The 21,973-nt window shown below is 39.6% G+C and overlaps 1 long non-coding RNA gene across 3 annotated transcripts in view; it reads left to right on the top strand.

The window, feature by feature from the left end:
- LOC102007199 overlaps nucleotides 1–19,384 on the top strand; it is a 33,036-nt gene extending 13,652 nt beyond the window's left edge. Inside the window, exons 2-5 of one of the 3 annotated variants that reach the window (XR_259766.2) lie at nucleotides 225–619; nucleotides 3,395–3,586; nucleotides 15,215–15,338; nucleotides 18,530–19,384. This is a non-coding gene — a long non-coding RNA (uncharacterized LOC102007199). Of the gene's footprint in view, nucleotides 1–224; nucleotides 620–3,394; nucleotides 3,851–15,214; nucleotides 15,339–18,529 lie in introns of those variants that run through there. The other 2 variants (XR_001232640.1, XR_001232639.1) reach the window with 2 other exon arrangements.
- The last annotated feature ends 2,589 nt before the right edge of the window (nucleotides 19,385–21,973 follow it).

The raw sequence follows: 21,973 nt of genomic DNA, 5'->3' as shown, positions 1-21,973 counted from the left end.
ATGTCAACCAGAGGAAAGCAAAGCTATTGCAGTAGAGGGACCAGAGGAGAGGGGACCTGTGGGCTGGGGAGCAAGTGGGTACAGCGCAGAGTTGCTTACATGACCTTATGGTGTATTATCTCTCTCATTTAAACTTCTCTCATTTTTTCACTATTGTCTTATTTTTATGTTTTATATTACTTGACATTCCTCTCCTAACCCTGAACCCTTTCTTTTCCTCACAGAGTTCAGGCTTCGGTGCTCTTGCAAAGAATTTTCAGAATTTGGAGTCTGAAAGAATTCTATTGTAACTATTGCTCACTGAAATGTAACCCCAGCCAACCTCCGTACACTGGGCAAAGCCTCCAGAGCGGTAGGTGGGCGGCACTGCTGTGGCAGGCAGGCGTTCCTGGCAGGGAGTTCCAGGGATCGGAGGCTTACACATGTCATCCAGGCACAAGCTCCGTGCTACTCACACCCTGCTGGGAAGAGAGAACTGAAGGATCTAGCAGGCTGCTCATGCTCTACTCTGAGGAAGTGAACAGAGAAGGTCCTGATGCTGCGGGCTTAGGAAAGGCCGAAGGGTGCATGAACTACTGGATGTTCACTGTGTGTGTGGGAAGAAAGTAGGAAACTTTTGGTTAGTATCTCAAAATATTACCCCACCACAGCAATATTCATGGATCTATACTTAGACCCTAATTTAAGCGTATAAGAAAACAATAATATAGTGGTAAACTTTTGGCTTTTTTAAAATCTAAAGCTGTAGCCAAGAGAGAATGTTATTTTCAAAAGTCCAAATTAATAGCAAAATTAGAAAGTGATGATGTTACCCTGTGCTTCTGTTTTATTTCCCTGTTTTATTCCTCTCTCCTCCTGAGATGGTTCATTAGCTTAGTTTCTTTTGCCCCAGGAGGGAAAACTTGAGGTAAATTCAATCGTACTGAAGTTCTCTATCTTACAGGAGTATTTAAATGTTAAAAGGGGACAGTATGGAGAAGTCAGCATTAAATACAAAGAATGCATCATGATAGATGGACTTGAAGATAATTGTAGGGTAGATATTTTTACCTTTCCCTACTGGAGCAACCACCCCGTGGTTCAAGGTAGAGGAGAGGAAATGAGACTCTTTCCCCTTTCCTGAAATCCTGGGATAAATCAGTTGAGCAGCTCAGAGAAAATCAGTTGAGCAGCTCAGAGAAAGCTCTAGCCCCACCAGGCAGAAGTGACAGAATGTGGAGGGTATCTACAAGACCACCAGGGACTGACAAATAGAACAGCAGTCAGAAGGAGCCAGAAGCTAGGCGTGGTGGCTCACACCTGTAATGCCAGCACTTGGGAGGCTGACATAGGAGGAATTACGTTGAGTTTGAGGCCAGCCTGGGCTACATAGTGAGTTCAAGGTGAGCCTGAACTACATAGGAAGATCCTGTCTCAAAAGAAAAAGGAGAAAGAGAAGGAGAAGGAGAAGGAGAAGGAGAAGGAGAAGGAGAAGGAGAAGGAGAAGGAGGAGGAGGAGAAGGAAGAAGGAGAGAAGGAGGAGAAGGAAGAAGGAGAGAAGGAGGAGGAGGAAGAAGGAGAAGGAGAAGGAGAAGGAGAGAAAGGGGGAGGGCCCAGGAAGGGTAGAGGGAGGGGAGGAGGTAGAAAAGAAGAAGAGGGGAGTCAGAGACAGGGCTAACACACTGGGGTGTGTGGACGGATGGAGAAAAAGGTGCTGGGAGTTTCCCTGGCAAGGTTCAAATCAGGGGATGTGGAAGGACATTTATGTGTGCTTAGTGTTGTAAGCTTAAAAACAGATCCAGAGTTGGTAGAGGTTCCTGGTGACATGAGGAAGCAAACAGTATCTTTGGTGTTCTTAGAAAACACCTTCCCTGAAAGTGTGCTGTTTCTTCATTTTGAAATGTGGTCAGAATTTATTTTCAAGGATAGGTGTTTAGTACATTCTTTAACTATTAAGCAAAGAATGCCTTTCAGATGTAACTTCTTATCACCTGTATTCTTAGTGCAAAAGTTGCAAGCAGTCTTACCTTTCGGATTTTCCAACACAATTTGATCCTTTTGTTCTACCTTTGTGCAGCAAAGTGGACCACAAGGAATTGCCTGGAATAGACTTAGGCTCACACTGTCTTGCCTGACCTCTGCATACCTGGCTCAATGTCTTCAATGTCTTCAAAGACTTCACAAGTCTCATTATATTTGCAGATCAAGAGCTAATCTGCACTTAGTTGGCTGATGATGTTCCTGGACTTTGGTACCATTCTTTAGCACTCCTGATTGTGAATGTTTGCTCTTGGCCCGATAATGGATGGATCTACCAAACTTTAGGATTCCCCTTGGTATGCTATTGTCCAGACATGAGGACTTCAGTTAGGGTTAGTTAAGGGGAGATCAGTCAGGAGTGGGAGTAGAACTCAAACAAAGACATTAAAGCTATGTCTAATTTCCTCCAATTCTATTCATTAGTAAGGATACTATATTTTGGATACTAAATGTAACTGTACAAAAACTTTTTCAATAAGCTTATTTGTAATCCTAGTCACAGGTGGTGGCTTCCTGAAATACAATATATGACAAATTTCTATAATTTTAGGTGGCAAGCTATCAGAACACATCTTCAGGGCTGTGTACTTCTCTTGTATCATTAGCCAAACGGATTATTAGTTAACTGCTAACAAAGCGTTCTTGAGTGACCTTTTCTGAGATGAAGGGAGGGTTAGGATGAGCCAGCCTCAACTAGGGGGAAATAAATGAACTGAAACAAACGTACACATCATGCCAAATGTTGGATTTTGAAAAATGACAGGAACAAGCAAATCAGCCAAATACTTAAGAATCCTTGGTAGGGCGATCCTTTCTGAGTAACAGTTCGGGACAGAGCTTAAGAGAAACAATAATTTCACAAATACAGCCCAGCCTTACAGAAAGCAGTCTTACCTTGCATGCAGCAAGGGACAGATTGGCTCAATGACAGGAGCCTGGGCTTTGGAGCCAGACAGACCAGAGTTGGGATCCTGGCCTTTATGCTTTCTGGCCATTTACTCTTGTACACATGACCAGATCTTTTTCTACCATCAAATTGAGATCACCTTAGAGGTTACTGTAATGACTAAAGACAATGCATGTGAATCTCTTGGTCAATAAATGATTGCTCTTATTTCCATGGCGGAAGGTCAATTTCTAGTGAGTCTCATCGTTGGCTTGCTCGCTGTCTGGTTATGATGAATAATGCATGCACATATATTCCTGGATTTGCAAGCACAGCTCAGGATGGTTTGTGATTGTCAACATATTCTGCAGAGGCCTGTTTCCAAGATTTTCTGAGTTTTTGTCAAGTAGAGATAAATGCCGATGGAAAGTGTCACTTGTCACATTACCAGCAGCCAGGTATCTCCCTAATATCTTTTTCCTCCCCCAGCAGGACTGACAGGGAAGGCGGATCAAGAGACAGACAAGAGGCTACAGAGCTGGCATCGCCCTTTTGCCCTTTGAAAGAAGTGGCCTGGAGCTGGCCTGGAAGAATGGCTGCAGGATGGGCTTGGATGGTTTCCCTCTACACATTAACTTGAAACAAAAGGCTGTATGTTTATGTGACAAAATAGTACCACTTGTAAGTGTGGCAATGACTAGAATGAATCCGTTTCAATGTTCAAGGCTGCAGTGCAATCCAAAAGGAAATTTTGAGAAAGTGCTCTGAACTTTTTATCTCCATGGAATTTTTGGAACTTCTGGGTACTCTTGCTGGCATTCTTAATACATGTGTTCTCGTTTTCTTATTTAATCCCCAAGGGATTTCAAAATATGAATTTTCATTGCATTAATGACCATCAGAATGATAGCAATTTCATGAGGCCCTGTAGGAAATAGAAATGAGGTTCACTTTTGTTTTTTTTTTTTTTTTTTTTTCTTCCGGTACCAGGAATTGAACTCACGACCTTGCGCTTGCCAGGCAGGCGCCTTGCCATTGAGCTAAATCCCCAGCCCCGAGGTTCACTTTTGTTAGTGTCTGTCACTGTCATTCAGTTCACACATTAGGTGCCTCAACTACAAGTTGGACAATGGAGAATATTGGAATCATATCACCCAGATATTATCTTCATCAAGTAATTTTTATCATAATTCACCACCACATCATATGCAGTCAAGGAAAACAAACAGATTAATTAACCCATGATCAAAGACTATTTAACCTACAGACAATTTTAGCGTCCTTCTGATCCCTTAATGAGACCTTGGTAGGAGATTAATTTGCAACTAAGGCAGATTATATGCATAAAGGAGCAGGAGAGGGGGTAATATTCTGAAAGTTATTGGGGCTGGGGATTTGGCTCAGCGGCATAGTGCCTGCCCAGCAAGCGCAAGGTCGTGTGTTCGATTCCTGGTACTGGAAAAAAAGGAAAAAAACAATAAATGAAAGTTATCTCTCTTTTGTTTAAAGGCCTTTAAAAAAGTAGGGGGCACTGTACTATGATTCAGTGGTTTCTAGATACTTTATGAAACAGTTAAATTGAAAAAGAAACATTTAAGAGACCGATATGGTTTCCAACTCTTAATTTTATCAAGTATAGATATTTAAAACTATATTTACTTTAGGTTATTGATGTCATTTGAGAAAGGTGTTTGAATAATGTGGGTAGATGTAATTCTGAATAAAGAATGGTCTTCAAATTAAATACTGGCTAACGTGTATTGAAGACATTATTTTTGAGGATCTGTTGTAAATCATTTGAGTGTACAATATTACCCTCATGACCTTCTTGGATAGATACCATTTTTGTTCCCATGTTACAGATGCAGACATCAAGATACAAAGAGGTAATATGTTCAAAATAACACAGAAATGTGAAAGTTTGGATTCATTTCTCCAGAGTTCTTGGTTTTTAAAACTATATGATGGGCCTTAATAATGCCTTATAATGCATATAGTTTCACTAAAAACATGATTGCTACTTTAGCCTGGTTCAGTTGCTATAACAAACTAGCATAGACTGTGTGGTTTATAAACAACAGAATTTATTTCTCACAGGTCCGGCAGATCCAATGTCTGGTGTGCAGATATCTTCTTCTTGCTGTGTCTTTCCATGGTGGAAGGGTCAAGGGGTTTCTTTCAAGTCTCTTTTGTAAGGACACTAATCTCATTCAGTAGGGAACCCGCATGACCTAATTACATCCTAAAGATCCACTTCCCAATGCCATCATGGTAGGTATTAGAATTTCAACAGATAAGGGACTTAAACATTCAGGCCAGTGGTTACATAACTTATTATTCTCATTTTCACATTGACGGGTATACAAGTGATCACACTCCCATGCCAGTCTGAAAATCAGGGCCTATTTTGGAGAATCAAGAGACAGATGGTTAGTGCAAAAGGCTTAGACCTCAATTTCATGAAGTCCTCAAAGTTAGACCCTTAATGTTGTCATCAAATAATATTATACATCTAGACACCGAGAGATACCATCTGTGATGGTTACTCTTGATTGTCAACTTAGTTGGCTTTAGAGACATTAAGAGATTAGTAAAACACCCTTATGGGTATTGCATGGGGTGTGTCTGGGTGGGTTGTAGGGGTGTGACCTTGGGGACTATACCTGATCCCCGGTTCCTTTTCTCCTAGCCTCTACTTTCCAGGTGCCACTAGTTGAGCAACTTTCCTCCACCGTGTTTTTCCATAATGATCTTTCTTTTGTCTTGGAGCAAGCAAACCAACAACTGAAATCTGTGGAATCCTGCACGAAAATAAACCCAAGTTATAGGCATTGCAGGTGTTTTGTCCCAGTAATGGGAAACTGCCCAATAAACCATTTGGTTTAATAAAAGAGGCCATTCACTAAATTTCTTGCATATAATTATCAGATGTACTACACATAGTACACTACCAATTAATTTTTTCAAAATAAAACATAATTATCTTGTGGGAAACATCATTCTAGTGGTATTGAAACTATATTGTGGAGGAGAGAGTACTGATTTCCTCCTCTCCTAGTTTCCACAGAGCGGTGGAGGATGCTCTTCCTACTTTCCCAGGAGGGAAAGCCATGCCAGGAGTCCTCTTATCTTCTGCCCTTCACTCTCCTCCTCCAGGGAGATGAAATAACGTCCCTGATTGGTGGAGTGGCTTGGCTTGGTGCCTTTTGGATTTATCTTTCAGAGCCATTCTAGCCCTATACATCTTCTGCTGTGATTTGCCTACTGAAACATCTCTGCCTGTAAAGAGAGGTAAATTCAATTGGGCGGGGGCAAGAGTAAGTCTCATTGGTTTCAGATCTAAAGCCACATTATCCCATTGGCTTGATCTGTTATAAAGTTAACATTTTAATATTTGCTTTTCTGTCTTTTTTGCTTTATTTCTGATTTGATTGCAAATTTCGGGAAACAGGAAAGGAAGTATGCATTTAGTTCCTAAACTCCAAATCTATATGACAGTGTACACCTATAAGATGGAGTTTGAGAGGACCCCAAGTGGTGTCTGAAACCTTATCTACACTAAAGATTTCTATTTTTTTGTTTTTTGAAAAAAACCCCACATTTTATAATTTTATAATCAAATAATGAAAATAATAATAATTATTACACTGTGTATTATCGTCTTCAAAGTAGTTACTCAGAGTACAAGGCATAAATAAAAAAGATTCTTACAAAAAAGAAAGAAATAATAACACAAAACTTTCTTTTCAGTAAAGTAAAATGAATTAGTAGTGTAAATGAAATCAATTAGCACATATTTTGAAATTTTTTTTGAGACAAGATCTCACTATGTAGTTCAGGCTGACCTTGAACTCACTATGTAACCTAGGCTGCCTTTGAACTCATAGTGATCCTCCTGCCTCAGCCTCCCTAGTACTGGGATTATAGGCATATGCCACAATACCTGGTTTGAAATATTTTTAAAACAATGGAATTTGTAATTTGGGGGAAATATTTGAATTTCTGCACAATTCCTATTTATCTGTTTTCTATTTTTCTCTATTTAAATCTATATATCTACCTATATCATCTCTATATATGTCTATATAGTGTTTCTCACATAAAAGAAGTCACCAATATTTGAGCTTGTGTGTCTTATTTCACCTAACATTATGTTCTCAAGTTACATTCATTTACCTATGAATCTCTCAAGTTCATCCTTCTTTATGGCAGGGTAGTACTCCATGGTGTATAAGTACCGTATTTTCCTTATCCATTCATCTATTGATGTACATGTACACTATTTCCAAGATCTAGCTATTATAAATTGGGCTGCTATAAAGATGGGTATGCATATATCTCTATCATGTGATTATTTTAGCTCTTTTGAAGTTACCTAGAAGGGGAATAGCTGGGTCAAATGGAATTTCTATTTTTAGTTTTTTGAGGAATCTCCACACTGATCTCCATAGTGGTTGTTCTATACATAGTTTACTGTCCCACCAACAATGTAGTAGAGTTCCTTTTCCCCCATATCCTCTCTAGCATTTGTTATTATTAGATTTTTTTGATGATAGCCATCCTTTCTGGGGTAAGATGAGTTTTAATTTGCATTTGTCTGATGGCCAGTGATGATGAGCATTTTTTCATGTATGTATAGGGCATTTGTACTTCTGAAAATTGTCTGTTCCTTTCAGTGGCGCATTTTTTGACTGGGTCTTTTATTTTGAAGGGACCAATATTTTTCAGTTCATTATATATTCTAGACATGTCCTATGTCTATGGACAGTTGGCAAATTCTTTTCCTGTTCTGTAGGTTGTGTCTTCACTCTGTTGGTTGTTTCCTTTGCTATGCGGAATCTTTTTAATGGGATATGATCCCGTTTTTTAATTCTTGGTATTAGTTCTTGTGCCATTGGGGTTCTGCTCAAAAAGTCCTTGTCTGTGCTGATGTCTTCAAGAGTTGTACTTATCTCCCAACAAAATTTTTCCTGTTTTAACATTTAAATCTTTGGTCTGCTTTGATTTTAGTTCAGTACATGGTCAGATAAATGGGTGTAGACTCAATCTTCTCCATGATATCCAATTTTCCCAACACTGTTTATTAAAGAGGCTTTCTCCCAGTGTATATTTTTGGCTCTTTTGTTAAAGATCAAATGGTTGTTTGTGCCTGGAATTGTTTCTGCTTCTTTTGTTCTGTTTCATTGATCTACATGCCCGTTTTTGTGCCAGTACTATGCCATTTTAATCACAGTAGCTCTATAGAATAACTTCAAGTCTGAGATTATGATGACACCTACTTTGCTTTTGTTAACCCAGATTGTTTTTCTATTCTGGGTCTCTTCTGATTCCATATAAATTTTAGGATTGTTTCCTCTACCTCTGTGAGAAATAGTATTGGTATTTTGATTGGGATTGCATTAATTCTGTGTACTGGTTTTAGAAGTATAACCATTTTGATTATGTTGGTTCTACCTAATCAGGAACAGGGGATATTTTTCCATTTTCTGATGTCTTCCTTGATTTCCTTTTTCAGTCTGAGATAATTGTCATTGTAGAGGTTTTGCACTTCCTTAGTTAGGTTAATGCCTAACTATTTAATTTTTTGATACTATTGTGAATGGTATTGTTTCCTTCATTTCTTTTTCAGTGAATTTTTTATTAGTATACAGGAATGCTATTGATTTTTGTGTGTTCATTTTTTTTTTGTTTGTTTGTTTGAGACAGGGTCCTGCTATGCAGTCCAGGCTGGCCTTGAACTCACTTATGTAGCCTAGGCTGGTCTTGAACTCGCAATGATCCTCCTGCCTCAGCCTCCAGAGTGCTGGGATTACCAGCATGCACCACCATGCCTTGCATGTGTGTTCATTTTGTATCCTGCTACACCGCTGAATTTGACTATCAATTCTAGGAGTCTTTGGATCTTGTAAGTAATGCATTGTTAACTGTAAATAAGGATATTTTGACTTCTTCCTTTCCTATACATATCCCTTTTATATCTTTCTCTTGCTTGATGGCTTTGGGTAATGTTTTGAGGACTGTGTTGAACAGGAGTGGTGATAGTGGACATGCTTAAGACCTCTTTAGAATAAGCATCTTTAGCTTTTTCTGAGCCATAACTTTGTGATATGCACTAGACTACAGGCCTTATGCACAAATGATTTCATTTAATTTAATCCTATGAAATAGAATTGCTGTAAAATTATTCCCATTAGTATCACCATTTTACTAATTAGAAACTTGAACCTTGGAGAGGTAAATAATATGCTTGAAGTTACAGAATGACTGAGTAGAGCTCTTCTGAGGGGTTAACAAGACACTTCCAGTCCCATCCCTGTATGGCAAAGACAGACATTAAACAATTAACCAAATAAATAACTCTTAATAACTGTAATGAATGTTATGACAGGCACTAAGAGAGCACACGACCTCTAGTCTGAAGGGACAAGGCCAACATTTGTTACTTCATAAAGTGACATTCACTCATGGATTTCCATAGTATGTGGGAGTTAGCAAGTCAAAGATATGGGTGGAATCTGAGTTGGGATGTAGAACAGGCAGTTTTCTAGGAAGAGGGATGCAGTAGCGGGGAGGGTGGGCAGAAAGGATCTGACAGTCTGTGGAACTGAAAGGCCAGCAAGCAGATGGCCAGGAAGATGAGAAGGTAGCACCAGATGAGGGTGTAAAGCCAGGTGGGTAATGCTGGAGGCTCTGTAGGCCATGCCAAACATGTTGAGAGGATTGCAGTGCCTGTGAATGTCTTAAGAAAAGGAGGGCAGTTGTGTCCATTTTTCTCTGGCTGTACCCCGATCCTGGTTATTTTCTAAGCTTTGCTTTTTGACTACCTGTGTCACTTAGGGTGGAATGTGAACTGATTGGCTTTCAGATCTGGCTGAGGGATTGGTGGAGCACACTTCTAGGTATGTCTGGTTGGGTCATGAAAGCATGAATTTGGGATTTGTGTTTAGTTTCTGTCCCTTTCCTCTCTGGCTCAATTTCCCTGAGCTACTTCCCAGCTTCCATGCAGTAAGCAGCCTTGTTCCACCAAGCCCTTCTGCCATGATGTTACTACCCTGGAGCCGGCTAACCATGGACTGAACCCTTGTGAAACATGAGCCTCATTGAACCTTTCCTCCTTTAAGTTGGCGTGTTGGGTATTGTGTCCAGCAACAGAGAAGCTAATATACTGCCTTAGAGAGAAATTCCCTATTAAGATATTAATCTCTCTTTAACACCTTGTATCTTTTTATAGACTACTAATTTCTCTCTTAATAAGGAGCAGGGTACGTGAAAAGTATACAATAATATTCAGACTTGGCGATACCTTAGAATTGCCTGAAAACTTTTAAATATTCTGATGCAAAGGCACACTCTAGACCAATTACATTAAAATCTTTAGAGATGGGAGCCAAGTATCTTATTCTATTTCATTTTATTTTATTTAGACAGTGGCCTTTGCAATTCAGTTTAACAAACATGGATTGAACCTCATTAATCCTAAGCCAAGGCACTGTGTTAGCTGCTGTACTTACAAAGATAAGCATGAATTCCTGTTAGCAGCTCTCAACCATTCAGAAATTGTGGCTGCTACAACTGCTGCAAAAAGCAAGTGAGGCTGAGGCAGACCCAGGAACCAGGAGGCAATCAAAGAATCTTCGAAAGTAAAACAATCAATGAAAAGAGTAAATCATGTGGTTTCATATTATAGTGCCTCATCTGGTCTATTCATTGCATCACCTCTTGGGAAGAAGGACCACGAACCACAAGACTTGAAAGGTGGACGCTCATTCTGTCATCACTTGTGAGGTTTCAGAGTAGGTCAGGCAGCCTACAGCTGGCTTGCCTTTCAGGGTTAGCCAGAGAAAGGAGACAGCATTGAAATGTTCACTCAGACATTTATTGAACACCCATTTTGTGCCAGGGGGTATGTTAGACACCCGGGCTACAAAGATTATCCACATTTTCTCAACTCAAAGTGCTTGCAGAAGAGATCTAAACTGTTTTATAGTTTATCAGATATGAATGAAAAATGACTGAATGAAATACTAAGGCATTTTAAAAGGCTGAGCTGGGTCTGTGGGTGTTGCTTAGGGATAGGAGCACTTGCCTAGCATGTGTGAGGCTTTGGGTTCAGTCTCCAACATGAACGGGTGGGGAGGCTGATCTGTGGATAAAAATATGTAAATATGCAAGTTATTTGGGGAAAATGTCTGTGATGGGTCAAGAGAATATTTTCCTTAAACCATATACCAGTGGTGGCGAACCTATGGCACACGTGTTGTTTTTCTTTTAAAACAAAAGCTGTTATGTCGTTCTCTTCAGGGTGTCAGGTCCTGAGAGTGAGGTACTCCGTGGATGATTATAAAAGTAAGAAGAAAAAGAAAACCAAGAGAGCAAAATTTCTGGGATCAGGGGGCTTGCAGCCTCTGGGACTGCCGTGCCAAATACCAGTTTCAGTGACTCTTTGTTCAGAAAAAACAAAAAAAGCAGCTGTGCAAAAGGGAGGATCTCAACTAATGTAGCAAGGACAATAAACAAGACTAACTAGCGATCACGTTATCATTCCTTAGGGGATATCTCAGCGAAGCAATTAGTGTTGACCCCGGGGTTTTCAATACTTTTGCTAGACTTCCTCCAGAACCCAGCAATCAAGGCTTGGTCTGGCCTGAGGCAATACACAAAAGGGTAACTAAAGAATGTCTTTCTCCATGGTGGTAGGGCTGGGGATATAGCTCAGTGGCACAAGCACCTACCTGGCAAGCGCAAGGTCCTGGGTTCAATTCCTGGTACTAAAGAAAAAAAACTTTGCTCCATATTACTCTAAAGATGTTGATGTACGAGTTGGTGTTCCTAAGCTAAAACTTCAGTATTCAGGTTAAATTGCAGTGTTGGCACTTTGCAATAATAAGTAGGTTTTGGGTTGCAGTTTGGGTACCCAGTCTCTAAAAGGTTCTCCATCATTGCCCTATAGCTTTAAGGTTTGCTATTGATTTTGAAATATACTAAGAAATAGGCAATGGTTTTTTTTTCACTTGTTTTATGTATTTTCTAGAATTATATCTGACACAAAAGAACATTTCCCAACTGCTGCTGACTATGATTAAACAACTATTCAAGTTGATTTTTCTGAATGAAGTTTTTTTTAAAAAAGACATTTCAGTGATCCCAGCACTCAGGAAGCTGAGGCAGGAGGATTGCCATGAGTTTGAGGCCAACCTGGGCTATAGAGTGATTTCAGAGGCAGCCTGAACTGCAGTGAGACCTTATTGCAAAAAAATACTTTCCAGTATGAAATGCTCCAAACCAGAAAAGTTTGACAAGATTTAAAAGGCTGTAGGCTCATGTATGACTCCAGGTATAGCCTATATTTGTGGTGGCCCTGAAAGCTTGAAATTCTAAGATTTCAACCAGAATATCAGAAGAAATCATCCTTGTACAATAAATACCTAGGTTTCCATTTGAGGCTATATTTTTAGCTAAAATGAGAGAAAATGAAGGTCCATCTAATCCTTAGGAAAGTCTAATCACTTAATAAGACTATATAGAAATTGAAATTAGAAAATGGGCTGGGGATATAGCTCAGTGTCAAGGGTCTGGATTCAATCCCCTGTACCAGGAGGAAAAAAAGAGGAGGAAACTAAGACTCAGAGATCTGTTTTTTTTTTTTTTTTTTTTTTTTTTCACAGTACCAGGGATCAAACCCATGACCTTGCACTTGCCAGGCAGGGACTTATGCCACTGAGCTATATCCCCAGCCTTAGACCCAGAGGTCTGAAGTAAGCTATTCAAAGTTTTGTAGTTCGTTAGCAACAGAACTTAATATATTGTGCTTCCTATTATGCTGCATAGATTTCCATATTTCTGCAAACATTACCATAGCCTCAATTCCACTGACTCAGCCTCTGCTCTATAAATAATTAAAACATAGTTATTCCTGTGATGTTGAATAAGTTGGGAAACTTTGCTCGGAATGGACAAGCAACACTTAGAAGATATGATCATATAAATGCTCCCAGTAATCATTTAAATAAAAGAGGACTTATTGATGTAGTCCCCCAGGATTTCAAATTAAAATGAAATTGAAAGATTATTCATTTATTTAGACACATAACTATATTTGTTATAATGCAATCTTTTTCATTCTACTCTGACTCTTAAAATGAAATGTGGTTAAATAAAATTTTAAAAATTATGTATTGAGAACACCTTAACTTTTTTCTTTATAGCAATATGGTACAGACAACTTTTCCACCATGTATTGCTAAAAATTTAGGATATTTTCCCCTCTATCTCAGTATTATCTATGATCAAAAAGTTTGTATCTAACTGAACTAAGTATATACTTAGCAGAAAGTTGTATCTCAGTTAGAATTTCAAATGCATTCTTACTTGTATCTGTTTAAAAATATCCAAGGAGATCAGAATGCAAAGCTCTGTGTATTCTAAATATCACTGTAAGTCCCAGTGATGTTACAAATATTTCAACAGCTCTGACTCAGGTGGATAACCTACTTTTGTGCTCCTCTTCCGTACTCTTTCCAAAATTATAATTGCCCAGCTAACTTAATCTAGTTATGGTTACATCAATTCTAGATTCCTATCACTGGGACAAAATTGGCTCAGTTTCCATGGGTTCAGTTTGTGGTTTTGCTGTTTCCAAGGAGGAAGTAACATGGTGGAAGAGCATGCCGGAGAAAAGTGGCTCAGGTCATGGTGAGCAGGAAGCAGAGGGAAAAGGGAGGATCTAGGGAGAAGAACACACTCTTCCAGGCCTCCAGGCAGCCACAGTTTTGATTAGGCCTCACTTCCAAACAGCGCAGTCAGGTAGGAACTCATCAGTGGACTAATCTACTGATGAGTGTTGTGGCTCTGTGATCCAATTGCCTCCCCAAAGCCCCACCTCTGAACATGAGATTTGGGGGACTTTTGGCCTAAACCATAACAGCTTTACTTCCTTCTGTCCTACACAGGTCTCTCTTTTTTTATTTCTTAGACATAAAATGTTACACCACTGATGTTAGATTAATCATTCATAGTACCGTAAAAAGTATTAGACACCAAATAATAAAGGGCCACATTTCCAGAAGCGCAAAACCTTGAGAGGGAAAAGAAATCCATACTCTCCATGATTCCTTCTTGGAAATAGGGCCCTTGAAAATAGGACCCTTTCTGGATTCTTACAGAACTTCTTACGCCTTCTGAATGCCACCTGGCATCTTCTGCTTTGTACTTTTAATCCCACAGTGTAGTATAAACACATCACAAACAGTGATTTGTATTTCTGAATTTTCCAGAGCCCCTAATACCTTATGTGCAGAAGCCCTCACAACAGAATGTCAGAAGACCATATCTCTGAGAGCAAAGTGGGGAGGGTTCACCACTGATAAAGGATGTGGCATAAGAGATTGATATAAGACTTGAACATACCCATTTCATGAAAGCACTCTTCTTGCATTCCATACAAAGCCAACAGATGCTTCAGGAGGGAGCAGGTCTCTTTTCATGGGTATGTCATGCAGGAGACTTTGAAAGGAGAAACACTTCATGATTTGGAAAGCACTTAAGATTGTTCCTACCTTTCTAGGAGAGCCAAAAAAGGTGAGGGCCACTATGAAAACATTTACAGAGGTTCTTTTCACTTGCAATCTTTTATTTATTTTAGGAAAAATAAAACAAACTTTCATAACAAGAGAATAATACTAGTAAGTACACTGTGTATCATTATTTTCCCAGTAGTTACTCAGAGTACAAGACATAGCAAAAAAGACTCTTACAAAGAAGAAACAAAACAGATAATAGCACAAAACTTTCTTTTCAATGAACTAAGAGAAGCTAGTAGTATAAATGAATCTTGAATACAGTCTTGTTCCAACATGATAATCTCTCAGGTATAATATAACCTGGTTTCAACTCTCTGTTCCTCAAGATTTTCCACCACCTTGGTTCTCAAAATAAGGTCCCAAACCTACAAGCAGTTGTTTATTCCTTGTACCATTTAGAAAGGAAGAACTTCCAACCCCACTGCCAGATCTATTGAATCAGCAACTCTGAGAGGGAACCTCAGTACCTCAGATTGTGAAAAGGCTTCTGTGTTATTCTGCTTAAGCTGATGTGAGAATAACTACCCCAGCCTACCCAGCCAACCTCCTGTATACCATTGAGTCAGGTCACCTGGGAATGTGTTCTTTGGCTTTGGGTTCTTGGACGGTGAAAGAAGTGAATGTTTGTGAGGAAATAATGAAGCTTACTTTATTTTTTCTAGTAAAATAAAATACTCCAAAGATCTCTCCAGGAAAACAAGACCTTAATTATCAACTTTAATCTTAATAGGATCTGCCAATTCCTCTAAGGGCTAGAAGAGCGCTTAGCTGGACTCTGTAACTTGATCTACAACGAACTGGACTGAGCCAGCCTGAGCTGATATTTTCCTTCAATGATGGCCATACAGAGCTTGGTAAGCTGATCAATAATGTATAAATTATTTAAAGAAATAGGCTTAGTTTTAAAAAGAAAACATCAGCATTACATTTGATGATGTATCTGATTCTCTCATTTTACAGAGGTTTAACAACCATTTAGTGATACAATCAGAGCCACAAACCAAGCTGTTGTTATTCATGAGGGGGCTTTTGTTCTAAGGATCTAACATTGTCCACAGGGCCAGGAATACTTTCCATGACCCAGCGTCTACATCTCAACATTTTCCTTACATAAAATGGGTGACAAGTCTTGGTAGATCAAAGCCCAGGATGCGACACTGCCCTCAGGATTCCACAGTCTGATGGTTCATAAGCATTTGAATATCTATTCAAGTTTCAACTGAAAACCCATATACTCATCCATTGTTTTGTCAAAAGATCCCAGGAAAGTCTGTAAAACTCTATTGTATCCATCAGAATAAGTTTTGGTTGCAATAAACAGAAATCTATTAAGTTAGCTTCAGTAAAAACGTGGGCATTGATTTAAGTGGGGTCAAACAAAGAGATGGACAAGCAGACCTCAGCAGGGTAGGATTTGCAGTGTGGAAGTCCTTCCTGGGTCTCTCCTTGGTCTGATTCTATCAGCTAACTAGCTTCACTCTTCTTTGGGGGAAGAGAATGCTGCTTTTCTATTTCACATGATACATGGGGGATTAAATAAAAGCCACAGCAGTGGTGAGTTCTAGGTATTAAGTATAGAACTGTGCATTGGGACACTCAGTATCGTCTTTTTCATTTAAAAAATTTTCACTGAGCTATAATCCACAAATTAACAAACCATAAAGTTCACTTTTAAAACATACAGTTCAGTGGTCTTTAGTAGAGTTTATCTTCATCATTCATGTATTCTACGTTTAAATTTGTGGCCTCAAAATCAAGATGTATGACGCTTCCCTGATCATCCATGGACATGTGCAGAGTGGAAAAAAAATTGAGTCACCAAACAGGCATGTTCCCAGAAGGGGTTGAACAAGATAATGTTTTGTTTTCTTATTTCAACTGTCACCCAAACTGTCTCTTTAATGGTCTATTTAGCAGTGCTACGCTTTCCACCACATTTTTATATTCTTTTGTTGGTGATTTCACTGTTTAAAATAGCCCATAAGTGTAGTGCTAAAGTGCTGGCTAGTGTTCTTATGTGCAAAAAGCTTGTGAGGTGCCTTATGAGGAAAATACATGCGTTGATAAATTTTGTTCAGGCATGTATACGGTGCTATTGGCTGAGTTCCATGTTCCAAGCAACAGTACAGTGTATCCAGAGAGTGAAAAAGGAAATTTGCCAAATTTGCTAGTCTGTAAACAAGGTTGTCCCAGAAACTGCTCAAGTAACATCTGCGGCTGTGGGGAGCTATGAAAATGATAGAAATGGGACTAAATTGGTGCATTCATGAGACAAAAGCCAACTAAAAGGAAGTGTACCAGGGAGCATCGTTGTAGGCTCAAAGTCAAAGAAAATTATGGTCATTTAAATCAGGGTCAGAAAAACAAACTTTTCTTGACTAATGTTTTAGTATACAAAAAGTCTGTGTGTAAAACTAATTATGAGAAATATATATTGGAGGTTAGGGTTGGAGCTCAGTGGGTAGAGAACTTGTATAGCATGAGCAAGGCCTTGGGTTTGATCTCTGGGGGTAGGAGGGACTGCGTGTGTGTGTGTGTGTGTGTGTGTGTGTGTGTGTGCACGTGCACACGTGCGTGTGTGTATCTAAAGGCAAATACACATAAAGTTGTCACTGTAACACATAGTGGCCACTAGCTCCATGTTTCTGGCAATTTTATAGAAAACAAACAATTAGTATTAGCCGGGCATGGTGGCACACGCCTGTAATCCCAGCACCCAGGAGGCTGAGGCAGGAGGATCGTTGTGAGTTTGAGACCAGCCTGGGCTACAAAGTGAGCCCAAGTTTAGCCTGAACTCCATAGCGAGACCGTGCCTCGAAAAGACAAAAAACAAACAAATAACTAGTATTAACTCCCATGAGAAGCAAATGTTGACAAAATTATGCCTTAATCACTACTAAGTTTAGTCATCCCTAAAAGAACTCTGTACCCCTTAGCAGTCATTTCCTATTTCCCTCTTTCCCTGACTCCTTGTAATCGCTGATTCATTATCAGTCTCTATGGATTGCCTAGTGTACACATTTCACATAAATACAATCGTACAATATGGCCTATTGTGTCTTGGTTCATACACTTAGCATAAAGTTTTCAAGGTTCTTTTGCGTAGTATGTTCCCCTTTATCCATAGTTTCCCCTTGTGCGGTTTCAGTTATCTGAGATCAAACATGGCCCTGAAAATATTTGCGCAAAGTTCCACAAATAAACAACTCATAGATCTTAAACTGCCATTCTAAGTAGTGTGATGAAAATTTATGCTGCCCTGCTTTATCCCGCCTGGGATAGGAATCATCTCTTTTTTCTGTATATTTATGTTATATGTTGTCTATGCTACTTACCCCATGGGAGGAGAGGAGAGAGGAGGGGAAGGGAAAGGAGGGGAAGGGAAAGGAAGGGAGAGACTGAGAGGCTACATTTGTCACCAGGCAAGTCGTAGGAGGTCCCCAAAGCAGAGATGCAGAACACTGATTCACCCTATTCGTAGTCATCCCAAGTTCCCTGACTTTCATCCCAGAAAAAGGATTTTCAGGCCATGTTAGTAAGAGGCATAAAGGGATTTATTTAGGCAAGTAAAGTTCATAATCAAGAGTAGGGTGTATACATTCAGAGAATGGTGCACATTATTTGCTGGAACTGGGAACATTTATGTTTCTTTTCAGAGAGTGGAAACCTATGGAATTTGTGAATCTGCAGGAAGTTCTATCTTGGTCTTAGCTTTTAGAATAAGAGCTACCCTTTAGGAGGTTAATGGCTCGTTTTACAGGTGAAAGCTATGAGCCCAGTTTTTCTTCTTTTTTAGAAGAGGTGATGTAAGCATTCTTTAAATGTTCTCAATCTGTTTCTTTGTTTTTGTTTTGTTTTTTTGGTTTTTCTCCGGTACCGGAACCGAACTCACAACCTTGCGCTTGCCAGGCAGGCGCTTTGCCGCTGAGCTAAATCCCCAGCCCCTGAATCTGTTTCTTTATTTTAAAATGGGGTTCCTGCTTTTTACTTTCTCATCTAGATAATTTATGGACATAAAGAATTTTGTCTTTCTTTCTCTTTTCAGGTGGTCAGTGTTCCCTCATGGGCCTTCATCCTATAAGAATTTAAATCAGCTCTCAGCCCAAGGAGAGAGGGTCTTTGAAGAATGCTCCTTTTGTCCATGCCATTGGGCACAGGCTATGGGGCCTAGGAAGGCTGAATGCCTTGTTTTGGAAATAGCTGGTCAGGTGGCACACTTGCGGAAGGAGTGTGCACAGTGTACACACCTAAAATGCCATTGTGCTCTGTGGGATTGCTTTAGGTCTGACACCTATGGAATTATTATAAATGCATTATATAGCGAAGTCTCCATTTCTTTACTTAAGTATAACTGGCAAAGCGTGCTGTTTTGTACCCCTCCTTGTCTTTCAGGGCAACTAATGTCTAACTACCTGGCTAACACCTTACATCTTTGTTCCACTAGGCTCAGCAAAAGAAAGCTCTAGCTTAGTTTTATCTCTTTTCAACACACTTGCTGTTTTATTCTTATTAGTGCTATGAGCTGAGCTGTACTCACTCTTATTGTATCTTTTTCTGTGTTGAAGCCCTAGTTCCTTGTACCTCAAACTGTGACTGCTTTGGGAAATAGGACTTAAAAGAGAGTGAAGTTAAAAGAAGATCTTGAGGGTGGGTCCTACCCCAGCATGACTGGTGTTGTTATAAGGAGAGGGGATTTAGAGAGAGACACAGAATGGAACTGGGAATTGAACTCAGGACCTTGCGCTGGCCAAGCAAGGAAGGTGTTGTACCGCTGAGCTATATCCCCAAGAGACACAAAGTGAAGCCATGCGAGGATGTAGAAAACACCTACAAGCCAAGGAGAGAGACCTCAAGGGAAATCAACCTGCTCACACCTTGATTTTGGACTTCCAACCTCCAGAATTATAAATAAATAAACCTCTGTTTCTCAGGCCACCCATTCTGTGGCACTTTATTTTGGCAGCCTTAGCATGTATTCAGTGTTGCCAAAGGGATGGTGTTTTTAGGTATTAGCTTTTCCCATGTATCTGGTATTTTTATTTTCATGTTTGTGGTACTGGGAGTTGAATAGAGGGAGAGCTGAGCTATAACTCCACCCACTGTAAACTTTTAGTTTGAGACAAGATCTTGCTAAATTGCCCAGGCTGTCCTCCAAAGTGTGATCCTCTTGCCTCAGCCTCCTGAGTAGCTAGGATTACAGGTGTGCCCCGCCACATCCAGTTGAAAAGTGGTATTATTAAATACTGTCAATTCTGTTTCTGCTTCTACGCCAAACACACTAACTAAATGATGTCATTAAGGCAGATACACAGGCACTGCTGTCTAGGCACTGTATTAAAAAGTTGCTATGTACAGTGATAAATAGCAACACTCTTAATTTATCATGTAATGTAATTTTTATCCCTTTGCACTGATTTAGAAATTAAACTGAGTTAAGGAGATTTAGATTTTCTAGCTAAGGTCCTCGGAATTTATTTTTAGGTTCAAAATTTCTTTCTCTTTTTTCCTTTTCCTCTAAACATTTCTCCTTGAGAATGAACACTTAACCGGGGGTGACTATTGGCCAGGTATTTTTCTACGTGCTTTATTTGGCCAACAGAATTTTTATTCGAGCTTCTGAGGTGTGCCAGGTACTCTTCTAGGTGTTGTGGACATATCAGTGAAAAAGGAGAAAATAAAAGAAAACTTCCCTGCTCTTGGGGAGTGAGAACATTGACAAAAACCAATAATTAAGCAATCGGCATTAGAGAAGATGGAAAATGCTTTGGGAAAAAGACAGCTGAAAGGATCTTAATGGAGAGGAATTGTGATTTTTAAACAAGGTGATTAGAATGGGCCTTACTGAGAGGGTGGTATCTGAGCAAGGCAGAGGAGGCTGTCAAGTTACTCCTGTGCACCTATTAGAGAACAAATATCTGACAAGAGAGACCAGCCAGGGAAATGTATTGGAACAGAAGTGTGCCACGGGTGCCAAGTGTGCCATTTCTTGCTTTCAAGAAATAACCACAACCTTCACTTTTGCTCTCAGTGGCATGTGGGAACAGTGGTTTTTTTTTTCAAGCCCTGGGATTGAACCCAGAACCACAAAATTGTGCATGCTGGCAAGAGCTCTGCCACTAAGATACACCCTCAGCCCTGGGGAGCAGCTTTTAAGCAGAGAAATGACACCATCTGAAAAGTTAAAAGTGTCAGTCATGCTGAGTTGTGATGGAGGATAGCATCCTGCAAAGAGCAAGTGGGAGGTTACTGCTGTGATCCTGGAGAAGGTTGATGGAAGACTGACCAGGGAAGCAGCAGTGGGGGCCATGTGGAGTGGTTGAACTCAGGATATATTTTGAACAATGAGGCTAGCATGATTTCTGGTTAGGCTGGTGAACTGTAAACTATGCTTCTAAAGTTTTTTGGTGTGGGGAACCTGAACAGCAGAGATGCCACCAGCTGAGACGGAAAGAGCAACAGAAGCGGGTTTGTGGAATCGTGTTAGTAGGGGCTTGGTTTTGGACGTGGTGGTTTGTTACTGTTAGATGTCCAGGTGGAGATGATGAATAGACAACTGGATTCATCTTTACATACATGAATTTGGTTAATCCTTCCAGCAGGCTTCTAAATAGATCTTATTAGTATTGTAATTTTTAAATGAGGAAACTGGGGTACAGAGAAGCTAGGACGTGCTCCAAATCACACAAGTAATAGGTAACAGGACTGAGATTTTAAAAATATATATTTTTATTTCAGTTTATTGGTACAATTTAGGTGTACATAATGACCACATTCATTATAGGGAGTTTATATCTGTACATGATATATCTTGATTCCTCTTTTTTTTCTTTCCCATTCCCATCCCCTCTTTTTAAATCCCCTTCCCCTCCCTGTTCACAAAACTCAGTTTTCATTTTATCCTTTTTTCTCATTTTTCTTTCCCTTCTTTCCTTTCCCTTCCCTCTCCCTATTTCCTTTTTCCTTTTGAACAGTTTCTTCTTATTTCACAATATCTGTTGTATGTTTATGTTTTTATTTACATTTTTAGTTTCTCTCACCAGAGAAATAATGCTGTATTTATATGTGTATGCAATTTATTTCACTTACGATTACAGTCTTAAGGTCCATCCATTCAGCTATAAATGTCTCAATTTTATCCTTCTTTATGGCTGAGTATTACTCCATTAGATTAAAAAAAAAACACAACTTTTTACCCATTCATTGGTTGATGGGCATTTGGGTTGCTTCCAAGATTTAGCTATTACAAACTGCCTCTATAAACATGGGTGTGCATATATTGTTGTGGTATGATGCTTTTAATTCTTCTGGGAAGACACCCAGAAGGGGAATATCTGGGTCAAATGGGATGGGTAATTGTAGTTTTTTGAGGACTTTCTACACTGATTTCCACAGTAGTTGCACTAGACTACACTCCCACCAACAGTGAAGTGTTCTTTTTTCCCCACAGCCTCTCTAGCATTTGTTATTGGTTGATTTCTTGATAATAGCC

The sequence above is a fragment of the Chinchilla lanigera genome, unplaced genomic scaffold (genome assembly GCF_000276665.1).
Source record: "Chinchilla lanigera isolate Chin_1 unplaced genomic scaffold, ChiLan1.0 scaffold00008, whole genome shotgun sequence".
NCBI classification, from domain to species: Eukaryota; Metazoa; Chordata; class Mammalia; order Rodentia; family Chinchillidae; genus Chinchilla; species Chinchilla lanigera.
This window is presented reverse-complemented; position numbering and strand designations above follow the sequence as displayed.